Source organism: Sorex fumeus, unplaced genomic scaffold (assembly GCF_029834395.1).
Source record: "Sorex fumeus unplaced genomic scaffold, SorFum_2.1 ptg000070l, whole genome shotgun sequence".
Classification (NCBI taxonomy): domain Eukaryota; kingdom Metazoa; phylum Chordata; class Mammalia; order Eulipotyphla; family Soricidae; genus Sorex; species Sorex fumeus.
In genome coordinates, this window is record NW_026606127.1 from 6,274,504 (window position 1) to 6,286,687 (window position 12,184).

Here is a 12,184-nt window from a genome sequence, read left to right on the forward strand (position 1 = left end):
GTATTTAGCTATTAAACTTCAATATTAAAAATAAGCATAAACCATGATCATATATAAAATGTATTGAAAGAAGTGTAAATGACTGGTAAACACAAGGGCAAGACACTCGCAAATGCCTACCAGGTTCTCTCAGAGTGAGAACTGGACAATAATTGTTGTCTTATCAACAAAATCCAGTCTCTGTATCTTGGCCATTGATGGGATTACATGGCTCCAGGGGCAGTTCATGGTTGTAACACTTAGCTACTAGGAGATGGGGGATCTGGTTGGAGGGGGCCCAGTCTTGATCTGAGCAGCCTTGGAGATCTCATCCCCCGGTTGCGCACACCTGGGTTCCTCTGTCAGATTCGTTCATGCATGAGGCTCCTTCAAGCTTGGGGAGAGTGGTCTAAAGCGTACCTATGGCTGGTTGCAGAGGTCTTCAGGTGCCGGGGCTCTGCTCGGCGCGGTGAGGGAAACACAACACACCGCCTCCAAGGGACCCTGGTGAAGAAAGCCAGGTGTGGGGTCAGGAGACTGTCATTTTAGACATATTTGGAATTAATTTTAGATCAAAAAGTACACATCATTCTAACTATGTATGTGCTTAGTAATAAATTACTACACACTTGTTCAATCACCTAAGAAACCCCACTCTGCTCAGATAACTAGATTTTTAATTATAGGTCTGTTTTGCCTGTGTGTCATGACTGAGAATCACTATCATTAGATATGAAACTCACTATACACAAAGATGCACACAGGCTGCTTTGAGTCATCTGTGTTGTTAATGTGTGTTGGCCATTAAACTTCACTGAGACCCTTTATTCTGTCCTTTACAGGAGCCTCATAAGTGTCAACTTCCATTCAAGTTGAACTTATAATAATGTGGAATGAAATCATCAATATGATCCTCACCTCTTCCTTCAGGAGAAAAATCCTACTTATATTCAAGGTGGTCAAAGTGCAGACAACACCATCCACCTTTTCCTGGAGATGTACACGGGACTGAGGTGAGAACAGCAAAAGGCTCTAGTTTAATGGTCTTAATGAAGGTTTCAGGGAAGTGCATTAAACAGGACTCATATAACATCTTCCAAAAGAATTATTTTGTAAAACTGATGCCTTGATTATGGTAAAAGATAATATGGTAAAAACCATATTTTTCTTTCTGGGACATTAAAGTTCTAAATATATCAAGCTGCTTTGAAATACTTTCTTTGATTAGGTACCACTGTCTGCCATAGGGTAAGTAAGGACAACACTCAAATTAATCAGAACAGAAAAAATAACTCCTACTAGGTTTGGTTACACATATACTAAAATTGAAATGATACAATGATGAGCATGGTCCTTGCACAGAGATGACATGCAAACTTGTAAAGAGTTCCATATTTTTGTTGCAAGAAGAACTAACATGGCTACTTTAAGCTAAGGCAATTCCCACAAGTACAAAAATTCTACATAAAGATAGCACAAATCCCCATAACAACAATCTCTCTCAATGTCTATGGACTAAATGTGCCAATTCAGAGGCACAGAATAGGAAGATGAATTAGAACACTGAACCCAACATTCTGATACCTGCAAGAAACATATCTGAGCAATCAAAGCAACCATGGGCTAAAAGTAAAAGGCTGGAAAACAAGTATTCAAGAAAAGAACACCTCCACAAAGCTGGAGTAGCCATACTAGTATCAGACCACATGGACTTCAGGCTAAAGGTTATCAGAGACAGTGAATGTCATTTCTGCATGATCATGGGATCTTTACATCAGAAAGAACTCACCCTCCTCAATGTAGATGCTCAATGACAGACCAGCAAAATACTTAAAAACAACTTCTAATAGACTTATAGAAAAACATTGATAGCAAAACAGTACTAGGTGGAGATTTCAACACTACTTTGTCACTTCTCAATAGATCAAACCGAATAAATCTCAGCAAGGAAATATTTTACTTAAGTGAAGTAATGAACAACCGTTGGCTTAGAGAAGAAATCAAAGAGGAAATAAAAAGGTTCCAGAAACAAATGAGAATGAGGACGCGAGCTACCAGAACTTGTGGGACACAGCAAAAGCAGTGTTAAGAGGAAAGATTATACCTCTGCCAGAATTTATCAGGAAGAAAGAAAGGGCCTACATGAATAAATTAGAGCTCAAGATTTTGGAAAATGACCAACAAAAGGAGTGCAAACTAGGCTGGAGCAAGGAAATAATAAAATTTATAGTAGAAATCAATGAGCTAGAAACCCAAAATACAATCCAGAAGACCAATAAAAGCAAAAGCTGTTTCTTTGAGAAAATAAACAAGATCAATAAACCTCTAGAAGCCTCTCAAAGAAACAGAAAGAATTCTAATAAATCGAATCAGAAATGCAAAGGGGGGTATCCTAATAGAAACTACAGAAATCCATAGGATCATCAGAGATTATTTTGAGAATCTTTGCAGCAGGAAATGAGAGAATCTTTAACAAATTGATAAATTAATGGATTCCAATTACCTCCCAAGGCTGAATCAAGAAGATTTGGAATACTTGAACCTATCACTACCAAGGAAATTGAAATGATGGTCAAAATATCCCCCCAAACAGAATCCTTGGCCCAGATGGATTCAATAGTGAAATATTTCAATCCTTTAAAGAGGAACTGCTGACAACATTTTTAAGATTTTCCAGGAAATTGAAGAAACAGAAATGCTCCCAAATAGCTTCTATGAGGCAAACATCACCCTAATACTCAAAACAGACAGAGACACCACAAAAAATGAAAATTACAGACCTATTTCCTTGATGAATACAGATACACAGATTCTCAAGAAAATACCAGCAAAGAGAATCCAGAAACTCAACAAAATATCACACACTATGACCAAGTAGGTTTATCTTGGGGATGCAAGGATGGCTTAACATTCTCTAGTCAATCAACAGAATACACCATCTCAATAAAATAAAGATAAAAGTCATATCATCATATCGATAGATGTAGATAAAGCATTTGATGAGATCCAGCACCCATTCATGGTGAAAAACTCTCAGGAAAATGGGAGTTGAAAGTACTTTCTTCAATCTAGTCAAAGCAAACTACCACAAACCCACAGCAAGCATTATTCTCAACGGGGAGAAAACTAAAGGTTTGGAGCAGAAATCAATGAGCTAGAATCCCAGAATACAATTAGGCACAAAAGAAGTTACCCACTCTCACCACACCTATTCAACATAGTACTTGAAGTACTTGCCATAGGATTTCGGTAAAAAGAAAAGATATCAAGGGCATCCATATAAAAAAGGAAGAACTCAAGCTTTTACTATTTGGAGATAACATGATACTATACTTGGAAAATCCCAAAGAACCTACAAAAAAGCTCCTGGGAACAATAGATTTGTTTAGTAAAGTAGCATATTACACAATCAATATCCGGTAGTCCATGGCTTTCCCATATATTTCAAATGAAAGAGAAAAAAAGAGATAGAGAAAAACAATCCCATTCACAATAATACCTCAGAAAATCGAGTATATTATATTAGAATCAACTAAAATGTTAAGGAACTATACTTTGGTACTATTGCGGCAACATGGGAATATGCCATTGTTGACAACATTGACGAGGAATACGATCCACTGGTTCAGCACCTCCATGAATGTGTGAGGAAAGCCAAGAGAGAGATAGCCACAAAAAATGGCCTATCTTCGAAAACTTTTGAGCTAATTTGCCAGCGTGGTTTGGCGCATGCCTCAGGCAACCGCAAGCTAACATCCGAGCTCGCAAAGCAGTGCAGAGATGCGATCAAGGAAGACCTCAAAGAGAGAAGAGCAGAAGTACTGGTAGATGCGGCAGAAGCCAGCAAAAGTATTCGTAACGCCCGCCTGTCCTTCGCCAACTATAAGACCAAGATGACTGCCCTCCGACGTCCTGATGGATCCATCACATCCTCCAGGACGGCAATGGAGAAGATTACCATGACTTCTACTCAAATCTCTTCGATAACCATGTCCACTTGCCGACATACCAAATTACACAGGATGGATATGTCCTTCCCAAAGTTCTCCCTTCCGAAATCCGACACGCCATTTCGTTGGTAAAGAAACCAACAGCACCCTGCCCAGTCAAGGTCAGACCTGAACACCTGAAGAACCTGCCGTCAGTACTCATCAATACACTGGCTCGGCTCTTCACTTGCTACCTGTCTGAATGCAAGTTTCTGTCTCAATGGAAAACCAGCAGGACCGTACTACTGTTCAAGAAGGGAGACATCCATGACATTGGCAACTGTCGCCCGATCTGCCTATTGTCTGTCATCTACAAGTTGTTCACTCGAGTCATCCTAAATAGGATTGGCAGAACACTAGATGAAGGACAACCATACGAGCAAGCAGGGTTCCGCAAAGGATTCAGCACCATCGACCATATCCACGCGATAACCAAGCTCATTGAGGTTTCTCTAGAGTTCAAGATGCCGCTGTTTAATGTTCATTGATTTAAACAAGGCCTTTGATTCTGTTGAGACGGAAGTGGTCATTGAAGCCCTAGCCAATCAGGGCATTCAAGACCAGTACATCAGGATCCTCCGTGAGCTGTATTACAGATTCACTAGCAGGATCTCACCATTCTACAAAGAAGTGATCGTTGATGTCAAGAGAGGGGTGCGGCAGGGTGATACCATTTCACCAAAACTCTTCAGTGCCACCCTCGAGAACATCATGCGACGACTGGAATGGGACGTAATGGGACTGAAGATAGATGCTCGGCAACTACACCACCTCCACTTTGCTGATGACATTATTTTAATAACACCAAACATCAGCCAAGCAGCACAAATGCTGGCCGACTTTGACCGTGAGTGTGGAAAGGTAGGACTACAGCTGAATCTTACGAAGACAATGTTTATGCGAAACAGCCTTGTTCCTGATGCCCCATTCGCTCTCAATGGAATGACTGTCTCCGAATGCAACAGCTATGTGTACCTAAGTCGAGAGGTCAACATGACAAATGACCTGGCACCCGAGCTGTGCAGGAGGAAGAGAGCGGCTTGGAATGCCTTCAAAAACGTCGAAGAAATAGCTAAGAGGAAGAAGAACCTCTGGCTCCGGGCACATCTATTTGATTCCACTGTTCTTCCTGCATTAACATATGCCTCAGAGACCTGGGCCCTACGCAAACAAGATGAGAATGGTATTCAGGTCTCCCAAAGAAGAATAGAAAGAGCTATGCTTGGAATATCAGGTTTCACTCAAATGAGAGAGATAATCCGGAGTTCTGACATCTTTCGCCGATCAAGAATCAGGGACGCTGTCTCTTATGCCAAGTTGTCGAAAATTGGATGGGCTGGTCACGTAATGAGATTTAAAGACGACTGCTGGACTAGAGCTGTTACTGACTGGATTCCCCGGGATGTCAAAAGACCGCGTGGCCACCCACCTTCCAGATGGTCAGACTTCTTCGTCAAGATCATGAACGATCGGTTTGTGGCCCTTCATGTTCCCGGTTCGAACAGATGCCATTGGGCTACACTAGCACGCGACAGGGACAAATGGAGATGTTACTGGCGCCCGCTCGAGCAAATCGACGACTAAGGGGAAGTTAAGTGATAAATGATAAAATTTTAAGGAACTATACAAAAAAAACCCTAAAAACTCTACTTCACGAAATAAGAGAGTATATGAGGAAATGGAATCACATCCCATGCTCATGGATTGAGAGGATTAACACTGTCAAAATGGCAATACACACCAAAGCTCTATAAAGATTTACTGCACTTCCTATAAGGATAGCCATAACATTTTTCAAAGAAATAGATTAAATACTCTTGAAACTCATACACAACAATAAACTCCCATGAAAAGCTAAAGCAATATTTGTTAAAAAGAAGAAGGGAACAGCTTCCCCAACTTGCAACCCTACTACAAAGTCGTAGTAATCAAAATATCATGATATTCAGATAAAGACAGGCCTCACATCAATGGAATATAGTCAAATATCCTGACGCTGGCCCTCAGATTATTATTACCTAATCTTTCATAAAGGCTCAAGAAATATGAAGTTGAGCAAAGAAGTCTCTTCAACAAGTGGTGCTGGGAAACCTGGACAGCAACAGGCAAAAAAAAAAAAAATTGAACTCAGACCTCTTTATAGTGCCAGGCACAAAGTCAGATCAAATGTATTAAAAACCTCAATATCATACCTAAATTCTTTTTTTTATTTAAACTTTATTTCATTGAGTTTTTTCACTATGTCCCACCACTGTTTTCGGGCCATGTGGGTTTCATCAGAAAAATCAGCTGTAAATTTTAAGGATGCTCCTTTGTAAGAGATTTCTTTCTTTGATCTTGTTGCTTTCAGAATTTTGTCTCTGTCTAAGGTTTTGGTCATTTTGATCAGGATGTGTTGTGGGGTATTTTTATTTGGATTTCCTCTAGCTGGTACCCTTGGGGCCTCCTGAATGTGGTCACAAGTTTTCTTCAGCTCTGGAAACGTTATAGAAACAAGAGATGACTTAATAGAAAACACATCTTGAGAGAAAAGACTGAAAAGTCATATTGCTTCAGGTGTGCAAACAAGGAGAGATGAACTGCTACTATAAATGATAAAACAGTGAAGTATATACCCTCACCCTCAAGAACATAAGAACTTTGCTGCTATATCATCCTCACATAAACTCTGGTTATTTAATATATCTAATCACTTTTCCCATGTCAAGAATTTTTTAACCTCAACATTGATCCTAATCTTTTTAAAATTTTTTTTGTTCTTGTTGTTTTTTATTTATATATTTATTTTTTTTTAATTGAGTCACCAATGAGATACAGATACAAACCTATTCCTAATCAGGTTTCAGTCATACAATAATCCAACACCCATCCCTCTCCCAGTGCCCATTTTCCACGACCAATGGCCCCAGTTTCCCTCCTGTCAACTTCCCCAACCTACCTCTAGGCTCTGTGGCAGACATTTTCTTTCCATCCCCCCTCTGTCTCTCTCTCTCTTTATGTCTCTCTCTCTCTTTCTCTTCCTTTCACACTCTCACGTTTTCGCTTTTTCCAGACAAATACTTCAAAGACTTATTCCCCTCCTACATCTCATGTGAACTATCTTATAAGGAGCATGATGTCAAGTTCCTTCCTTGTCAAGTATACAAGAATGGAACTCTACTGTGGAGGGAATGTTTGCTTCCTACGACTTCCAAAAGCAAAGAAAAAATATATAACAGTGATATATTGAAACTGGCTCCAGTTTAGAGATAGATTCTCAAAGTAGCACCTTTGCAGAATGGATCTTGTACATAAACTTAGATATGTACCATTTTCATCAACTTGGTCTCTAAAGGACTGATACAGGCATTTATTAGGATAGGGTCTGATATAGTATCACGGGGGTGAAGAGTAATAGACACTTTGCTGGTGGTGCTATGAGGTAACTTTATACCAAGACTATAAATGTTAATACCATTTTAAATATATGACCTTACCTATAATAAATTATTTAAAGAAAAAGAATATCAAACATACCATCACTATCACCTATAATTCCAGTGCCACCACTATCACTTGAATTTCAAGCTATCTCCAAAGATAAAAATTTCAAAACAACTTTATTATAAGCACATACCTGAATTCTTAAGATATATGGAGAAAAATGTGGGACGATCCCTCCATGACATTAAAGCTAAGGGAAACTTCTAGAATGAAACACCACTGACCAAGGAAGAGGAAATGAAGATAAACAAATGAGACTACATTAAACTAAGACGTTGCTGCAACTTAGAAAAAATGGTGACCATCATAAAAAGACAGCCCACATAATGGGGAAAAATTATTTATGCACTACCCATAAAATTAACCTCAAAATTCTGACTGCTGTATCGTTAAGAACACTAAATAGTTCCCGTGAATTTTATTCTTCTTCACATATATTTACTCTAAAATATTTTAGATTTCATTTTAAACCACAGGTAAAAAATAAAAATTATAATTTTTTTAAAATTAAAAATAACCCCTATGCATAGCCAGGTGCGATCCAAAAAAAAAAAAAACCAAGAAAAACAAGCAAGCAAATAAGCAAGAAAGAAAGAAATTAAAAATTAAAAAATAATGCTGTTTGCAATGCTAAGGATCAATCCCAGATCATCATACAATGGAAGGCAAATGCTCTATCCCTGAGTTATATCCCTGATCTTAAACATTTAAAAAGGTCTTTTTTGATGTCTCATTGCATTTTATTTTTTAAAAAATGCTTTTCTTAGTATACCTGGTCGCCATCGTACCGCCTACTTCTTGACCTTTTCTTCACTTGTATATTTTACCTCTAAGATTCAGTTGTCATCTTATCCTTCCTATAGCCATGCTTTCCTTTGACAAACTTTCCAAGATCGTGTCTGGCTTGCTTTAACATGGCATAAAATGGAAACGTTATTTTCTCTATGCTCTCACGCAAGAGGTGATAATGTTTTCGACCCAGGAGAACTCTTTTCTGGTGAGCTTCCTGGCTGTTTCTACTTGACTTCAAAATATCTAAAGGTAAGGCATCATCTTTTTGTTTTTGCGTTTTTGGGTCACACCTGACGATGCACAGGGGTTACTCCTGGCTCTGCAGTCAGGAATTACTCCTCACGGTGCTTGGGGGGACCATACAGGATGCGGGGAATCTAACCTGGGTAGGCCGTGTGCAAGGCAAATGCCCTACCTGCTGTACTATAGCTCCAGCTCCACCCGCCTCCCCATAATTCATCATCTTGAGGGCCTCAGATTTTTACCTTCCATTTAGAAACTTCATCTTTACATTGACACAGTAAATTGAAACCACAGAATCATTGAATGGCATGTTATAATGGTAGCAGCCATGAGCAAACATTGATAACCCATAAGTTGGCATGAATGAATTCTGTCTCAGAGGCTTCACTTCTGAGGATACCTGTCACTACCTCCTTTCTGTTACGTATCCCAGGATCAGAATCTAAATCAGGCCAGCAGTAGAAATTGTCCACCCAAAAGCTAGCCTTCCACTGGGATCAGAATCCTTGATGCATGTAACTTGTAATTTTTCATTCATGAATTGTTGACCTTGTTTCAGGCAGAGGCATCCAGAGCATAAACTCAGCTTTCCAGTAGTTTCCACAGGAAATCCAAATACCTAAGAATGTTATCATTTCTGAGGCCACTCTTAAAGATTTTTTTTGGAATCCCACGGTAAGATACTATCATTAATGTTATAATATTACTGTTCTCCATAGTCCAGATCTCCCCAAAGAAATCTCTACCCTCCTCACTCAAAGTATAGACTCCAGTTTATCATTCTTCTGAACGTACTTCTATTTGTTTCACTCAGGTTCTCCCCTAAAGTGTACAGGTTAAGTTCATACCACTCCAAGTTCTTATTCCTAAACTACCAGAGTGGGCTTGGTCCTCAATCTTGTGTTCTTCCTTAAAGAAATACCGTACTTCCTTTCTGTATGTCACTCCTTGCTTGCTTTGTAAAACAAGTGTTCTCTCTTGAACATATATTCCATTCCACCCTATGCCTGTTTCACAAGTTTCTAACTGTTGTTCAATAAAATCTATTTTTCTTCACAGCGGTAGGGCGTTCGCCTTACAAGCGGCCAACATGACCGACCCGAGTTCGATTCCTCTGCCACTCTCGGAGAGCCCGTCAAGCTACCGAGAGTATTCGGTATGCCAAACACAGTAACAACAAAGTCTCCAATGGAGACGTTACTGGGCCCGCTCGAGTAAATCGACGATCAACGGGAGGGCCTTTACCTTTTATTCACTGAACTAAAATTTTTTTTTTCCCTTTATTGTATTTTATTTTTTTTAAAGTTGTAGATTTACAATTTTTTGTGCTTTGGTTTCAATTATACAATGATCAGATACCCATCCCTCCACCAGTGCCCATTTTCCACCACCATGGATAATATCCCTCCCACCCCCATCCCCCCATCCCCCCTGTCTCTGTGGCAGGGCAATCCCCTGTGTTCTCTCTCTCCTTTTGGGTGTTGTGGTCTGCAAAAGAGGCATTGAGTGGCAAACATGTTCAGTCCATAGTCTACTTTCGACATGCATCTCCCCTCCTGGGAGGATCCTCCAAACATCCTTTATTTGGTGCTCCCTTCTCTATCTGAACTGCCCTTTCCTCTAGGATACCCGGCTGGCCTCTAAGTTATGGAGTAATCCTCCTGGTGCTGATCTCAGCTATTCTTGGGTATTAATCTCATACTTTGTTACTTTATATCCCCAAGATGAATGCAATCTTTCTATGTCTATCCCTCTCTTTCTGACTCATTTCGCTTAGCATGATACTTTCCATATTGTACCACTTGTATGTGAATTTCATGACTTCATCTTTTCTAAGAGCTACATAGTACTCCATTGTGTAGATGTACCAAAGTTTCTTTAACCAGTCATCTGTTCTTGGGCACTCAGGTTTCTTCCAGTTTCTGGCTATTGTAAAGAGTGCTGCAATGAACAAACAAGTGCAGATGTCACTTCGACTATACATTTTTGCCTCTCTGGAATATATTCCCAGGAGTGGTATTGCTGGGTCAAATGGGAGCTCAATTTCTAATTTTTTGAGAATCGTCCATACTGTTTTCCAGAAGGGCTGAACCAGTGGACATTCCCACCAACAGTGAAGGAGTGTCCCTTTCTCGCCACATCCACGCCAGCATCGGTTGCTTTTGTTCTTTTGAATGTGGGCCAGTCTCTGAGGTGTGAGATGGTATCTCATTGTGGTTTTGATCTGCATCTCCCTGATGATTAATGATGTAGAGCATTTTCTCATGTGCTTTTTTGCCATTCGGATTTCTTCTTTGAGAAAGTTTCTGTTCATTTCATTGCCCCATTTTTGGATGGGGTTGGATGTTTTCTTCTTGTGGAGTTTAACCAGTATTTTGTATATCCTGGATATCAACCCCTTGTCAGATGTGTATTCGGTGAATATCCTTTCCCATTCTGTAGACTGTCTTTGTATTTTGGTCACTGTTTCTTTGGAGGTGCAGAAGCTTCTTAGTTTAAGATAGTCCCATTTATCTATCTCTGTTTTCACTTGCTCGGCCAGTGGCGTGGCATCTTTGAAGATACCATTAGCTTCAATGTCATGGAGGATTTTGCCAACTTTATCTTCAATGTACCTTATGGTTTCTGGTCTGATGTTGAGGTCTTTAATCCATTTTGATCTTACTTTTGTACATGGTGTTAGGCAGAGTTCTGAGCCTATTTTTTTGCATGTAGCCGTCAAGTGATGCCAACACAATTTATTAAAGAGGCTTTCCTTACTCCACTTCACATTACTTGCACCTTTATCAAAGATTAGATGAGCATATGATTGAGGAGAGATGTCAGTGTATTCAACCCTGTTCCATTGGTCTGCAGTTCTGCCTTTGTTCCAGTACCATGCTGTTTTAATTATTACTGCTTTGTAGTACAGTTTGAAATTCGGGAGGTTGATTCCTCCCATTTTCTTTTTCCCAAGAATTGCTTTAGCTATTCGTGGGGGCTTATTGTTCCATATAAATTTCAGGAGTGTTTGCTCCATTTCTTTGAAGAATGTCATGGGTATCCTTATAGGGATTGCATTGAATTTATACAATGCTTTTGGTAGTATTGCCATTTTGACAATGTTAAGTCTCCCGACCCATGAGCAGGGGATATCTTTCCATTTCCTCATGTCCTCTTTTATTTCCTGAAGTAGCGTTTTGTAGTTTTCTTTGTACAGGTCCTTTACTTCCTTAGTTAAGCTGATTCCTAGGTACTTGATTTTCTGGGGCACAATTGTGAACGGGATTGTTTTTTTCATGTTGCTTTCTTCTCTCTCACTGTTTGCGTATAGGAAAGCCATGGACTTTTGGGTATTGATTTTATAACCTGCAACTTTACTATATGAGTCTATTGTTTCTAGGAGTTTTTTGGTGGAAGTTATTGGGTTCTCTAAGTAGAGTACCATATCATCTGCGAATAGTGAGAGCTTGATTTCTTCCTTTCCTACCTGAATGCCCTTAATATCTTTTTCCTGGCTAATCGCTATTGCAAGTACTTCCAGTACTATATTGAACAGCAGTGGAGAGAGTGGGCATCCTTGTCTCGTCCCTGATCTTAGAGGGAAGGCTCTCAGTTTTTCCCCATTGAGGATGATGCTTGCTGTAGGCTTGTGGTAGATGGCTTTATTTATGTTGAGGAAGGTCCCCTCTATACCCATTTTGGCTAGGGTTTTCATC

General features: G+C 39.7%; 1 pseudogene; it reads left to right on the forward strand.

Annotated features, from left to right (window-relative positions):
• The first annotated feature begins 1,281 nt into the window (after window positions 1-1,281).
• LOC130036974 (uncharacterized) lies at window positions 1,282-1,378 on the forward strand (annotated as a pseudogene).
• The last annotated feature ends 10,806 nt before the right edge of the window (window positions 1,379-12,184 follow it).